This window comes from Notothenia coriiceps, unplaced genomic scaffold (assembly GCF_000735185.1).
Source record: "Notothenia coriiceps isolate Sejong01 unplaced genomic scaffold, NC01 NC01_scaffold00037246, whole genome shotgun sequence".
Taxonomy (NCBI): domain Eukaryota; kingdom Metazoa; phylum Chordata; class Actinopteri; order Perciformes; family Nototheniidae; genus Notothenia; species Notothenia coriiceps.
Window position 1 is genome coordinate 27,249,827 of NW_011369947.1, and position 5,604 is coordinate 27,255,430.

Consider the following 5,604-nt stretch of genomic DNA (forward strand, 5'->3'; position numbering starts at 1 on the left):
GATGCAGCGCGCTCACAATCAGCTCAGTGTTTCGTGTGTGTCAGCATCACATTAGGACAGCGCAGCTAGCTCCAACAGATGTGTGCATCTGCCAGCAAGCCCTCCCTCCTGCAGCTGCACGGCTGTGGGCTGGCTGTGTGTGTGTGTGTGTGTGTGTGTGTCTGTGTGTGTGTGTGTGTGTGGTTGGACTGGGGGCCAGCAGGCAGTAAACCCACAGTAGAGGCCCTGACAGTCCAATGCTTGCCACGTAGCAGCGACGTAACTCCACGGGAGAGGAGACTAGCAAAAAGGAGATTTATATTCTCTCTGTGGCTCCTGTGCACGAGAAAAATATGCAGAAAATAATGGAGGGAAACAATGTTTGGAAGTCTAAACAGAGGCGACACAACTCAGACTTTGTGATAGCGTTTATCAGAGTCAAAGACACTGACGTTTCAACCAATTACATCAGCCAGGACCACCACACTCCCTCCTTCCTGTTTTCCTCCAACTGAGAGTTCTTTAGTGATACAGATGTTCAAGGCCTGTTTCCACTAACTGGTGACCACACACACACACACACAACAAAATGATTTACAGACCATCACAAACGACAACTCATCCCGCCCTAATCATCATCATTAGCACTGATGTCATTGTCTTCATTACTTGCATCAGCCTCATCAATGTCTCTAACATCTTCAGGATGTTACTGCAAAAAATGGTTATCTTCCTTATCCCTTTCAATATGCCAGTGAGCCTTAAGATACTGCTGTTAGTGTGTTTCATACAGAGGAAGTAGCTATTCTCCCACAAGCACATGAACATGACTCACTTCTCTTCATGGCAGCGCTTCCAGATTTTCCTTCTCCTTTTGTCCTTTTCTCCCCCTCCTCCCTCTCTTTCTCTCTCTCTCTTCCTCCCTCTCATCCCTCCTCCTGTCCCACCAAAGTTCAGACTTTTCTTCATCAGATCCAGAGAGGCTGCCGGCTGAGCGCAGAGAGATCACAGCAAACCCCTCCCTAACACCTTGAATCTCCAAGGCTCAGTCTGGCCGCACACATGGAGGCTAGTTTGAAAAGCCAGGAGACTGGAGTTGGGCTGACTGGTGGTGAAATAACGGGCTGTGGAGATGCACACAGGCCATCTTGGTGCTAGCTTGGCATGGCTAGTGTTGGATTGTGTTTGTTGTTCTCGCGTGCAGAGAGAAGTTAAAATAAAGAGAATAATGGAGTCTCTGAAAAAGTTCAATTTGGTACTTTAATTAAGTAGCGTGGTAATGAAACCAGTAGTGGAGACATCAGTTGTTGTCTCGAAGTTGCAGCGGTGAAAAGAGAGCGAACAAGCCTCTCCACCTATCTATATATCTCATCCGTGACTCCTCCTCTCAATGGCGGCCGTGTTGACGGGGGTCCGCCCTCCTCTTTCTTCTATGTCCGATATCGCGTAAAACAGAGGATTTAGACGTTGTGTATTAATTGCATAACTCCACACGCCTTTTCTCCTCATACACCCTTTCATAACTTTTTATTTAACGCATTTTAACGGCTGTAATCGATTTTAACGTAAAACCGGAAGTGGTTATTGTTGTCAACGGCAACGCCTTTCAATACAGCTTTTCAAAGTAAACTTTAACCGGAACTGTTTTCAGAATAAAACNCCCCAGAAATCAACTGCCGTAAACCGGAAGTGGTTATTGTTGTCAACGGCAACGCCTTTCAATACAGCTTTTCAAAGTAAACTTTAACCGGAACTGTTTTCAGAATAAAACCGTTTTCGCGTAAAACAGAGGATTTAGACGTTGTGTATTCATTGCAGAACTCCACACGCCTTTTCTCCTCATGCACTCTATCATGACTTTTTATTTAATGCATTTTAACGGCTGTAATCGATGTTAACGTAAAACCGGAAGTGGTCGTTGTTGTCAACGGCAACGCCTTTCAATACAGCTTTTCAAAGTAAACTTTAACCGGAACTGTTTTCAGAATAAAACAGTTTTAAACTTACTGTGTGTTTAAGCTAAATTACGTCATTCAATATTGATTTTAAATTTCTTACACTAGCTGGAATATAGTGTTAAATAAGAGCAGTTTGAAGTCTTTTCAAGGATTGTTAAAGATCCAGGAACTGTTGTATATCTATAATACCAATGCTTTTCTTTGGCGGGCAAAGCAAATCCGAACCATAGTGACCTTTAACCCCTTTACATTACATTTCATTTGGCTGACGCTTTTAAGCGACTTACAATAAGTGCATTCGACCAACAAGATACAAACTTGAAGAAAACAGAATCATATAAGTACATCAGGTTTCATAGAGCTAAAACATTTCAAGTGGTACTCAACTGGCTTTAGATAAGCCAGTCCTTGATTAGTATATAAGCGCTTTGTTAGTAATTCTATTGCTCGAAGTGGAGTCGAAAGAGATGAGTTTTCAGTCTGCACCGGAAGATGTGTAGGCTTTCTGCTTTAAGTGCTGAAGGTGTGCATGCTAGTTATTGAGGGAACATAGGTGTTTTTTTTAAGGACACAAAAGGAGCATGGAATTCAAAGCCCTTATGGCATTGAAAGTCAAACAAAACGGTAGAAAGGAAGCGGAAAAACAAAAATAGATTGGCCATTTGTCATTGTGAGACTTTTTTTCTCTTTCTCAAAAACACACATCAAATCTCAATAGGATTCACACTGTGGGCTCTGAGGATGCCTAACACACACATCACACTGACATTCCTTTATGCCAGACACGACAATATTACGCTATCATGACATAATGCAGCACCAGCTCTGCATTAGCTCCACAGCCTCATTAATGTCTCTTCCATACATCCTCCTCTACGTCTTCCTTTGTATTGCTGTCTAATGCAGTTTATAAAACGGACAAGTTAAATCAAGCAATCTGATTGGTTCTTAGCCGTGATATAATGAGCGTATATCACGGGTAGAATTGTAGTTACTTTTCACAACAAGTCAGTATCCCTCCGCGTCTGAGAAAAACTGTATACAGTTGGGCTGAAAAGCAAACTGCTTCGCGTCGGGCCGAACCACGCCCCTTAGCTGTGATACAATGAGCATATACCACGGCCTGTCGTGAGCTACTGCTTAATTGTTCCATGAAATACAGGCCTTCTGTAAATATATTCGCTTTTGCCTGCAGACCTGGATCCTCTTCAAGCACCTGCTCAGATAAGGCAGTGTTTGTGTTGTGTACGACTTTGGTGGTTATATGGATTTCACAAGAAAGGACGAGTGACCAATGAGCATTAGTTACACTTAGTTTTTTCATCGTGCATTGCTGAGCCCTCATCTACTCCTATTCTGTGTGAATGCCTTCCTCTTCCTCACTTGCTCCCCCCTTGCCCTGTCCCCCACAATATTGGCCCTATATCCCAAACAACCCCTCAGCCTTCAAAAGACAGCCGCTCATTCAGAAGGTTTTGGGGTAGGGTAGGGGAGGAGCTTGGCGCAGGCTTGGGGAATGGTGAGGAGAGGAATTGGAGGGGGGGGGTGCGGGATTCTCATTCCCGCTAAAATGTCCCACATGGCTGAGCGTGCTTAGTTTAAACAAACACAGCCACTTCCTCCTCACTGGGCACATCGGCACAGACCATACACACCCACATAAACACACACCAATTGTACGCACAGGCATGCCTGAACCTCATCACACAAAAACAAGCATATGGGCACACATATAAACACACACACACACACACACAATACATTGTAAACCTTGGCAGGCACGGACAATGCTTGCAGTCTTGCACTCCAGCTTGGAAACTTGCAGCTGAGCCCGGAGTGACTGCACACCAACACACCGCAGGACTGAAGATTACTTACAGTTCCTCATGATGGACACTTTTACGTGCATATTCAGCTTAGTGTGTGATTTGACCTCTGGTTACACCGAGTTTAAAAAAGGAACATCCTTTGTGGAGCTTTAACTGTACAATCCACAATAAACATTGCTGGAGTCAAACCCCAAAACCCAAACTCAGGGTTAAGACCTGACACAATGTGTGTGTGTGTGTGTGTGTGTGTGTGTGTGTGTGTGTGTGTGTGTGTGTGTGTGTGTGTGTGTGTGTGTGTGTGTGTGTGTGTACAAAAGTGTGTCCAGAGAGTCAGAGAGAGATTGAAATATGTATGTGTCTATTTTGACTGTTTTAATATATAACTGTAAAGTCAGTCGTCAGAGGCAATTTATTTAAATCACCCTACCATCATGTGAACATTTGTTGTATGTTTAGCATACGGACAATTTATGACTATTGCTGAGTGCTTCTGAAATTGCTTTTACAGAAAATGAGGGACATTATTTAAATAATGGCAGTGTTTTTTTTTTCACTTTTCTGAAAATGGGGCAGAAGAAGATGTGGATTGGTGTGCCAACCTGAACCAAATATCCCTGGTGTTTTTCATGTTTCATTTATAAATGACAGATACCTCAAGGTCCCTGAGAGCTGCCAATATGTTAGGGTTCTTTAAAACTGAGAATTTGCTCCTTTACTTTTTAATGGACTAAACAAGACATGAGATGATGTGCTATAGGACATTGTAGTGGACAGTTGCTATTGTTTTCTGATAATCAATCAACTAGTAACTCATTTGAAAAAGGTGACACTCCAATGTCACCAATCAAAGTCTAAATAGTGTGTTTAAAGATTGAGGTGAATGACTGGCAAGCAGTACATACAGTTTAAAAAAAGTGAGTGTATTTACAGAAGTTCAAAGTCCACTTTTGTTTGTTAAACCTCCGCCGTGAAGTTAACTGTAAAGACCCACTTACCTCTGCATTCCCATGTATTTGAATGCAATGACCTGCAATCACCGTAATCAGCTCAGCATTACAAGCGGCCTGAAGGAGGACAATAAGCCCACATTCACTGCCAGGGGACCTGCTGCCCGACACACAGCACGTCTCTGCCTCCAAAGCTCCATCAGGGCTGCATGCCATGAGTCTTAATTAAGACAGCTATGCCAAGTCAAGAAGTGAAGTCTACTCCCCCTTCCTCTCTCTCCCTCTCCCTTCCTCTCTCTCTCTCTCTCTCTCTCTCACACACACACACACAGATAGACGGATGCACAAACTCACATTCTTGAATGGACGAGCATGTAGACGGAGACAAACCACCAAGAGACATTCAGATCATCAGTTTTATGGGCCATGAAAAAGCTTGCTCAGTGGGTGGTGTGTGTGTGTGTGTGTGTGTAAAGAAAAATACTATTTAGTCACACCTACATGAGAAACCTCTCTCCTCTCTCACAGACAAGACAACAACCGACTGAGTGTGAGAGAAGTGCACACACACACATGTACACACTCATACAGCCTTCACACCGCAGAACAGAGCAGACAAATCATGAATGAATGGTACTTTTGCATGCTGTGTGTGTGTGTGTGTGTGTGTGTGTGTGTGTGTGTGTGTGTGTGTGTGTGTGTGTGTGTGTGTAGAGAGCAGGCAGATGTGTTTAATCCATTAGAAGAAAAAATGGGCTGACAAATCAGAAAGGACACTTCTGGGAAGCCAATGGAAAGTGTACATACAATCGCTTGCTCCCCACACACACACACACACACACACACACACACACACACACACACACACACACACACACACACACACACACA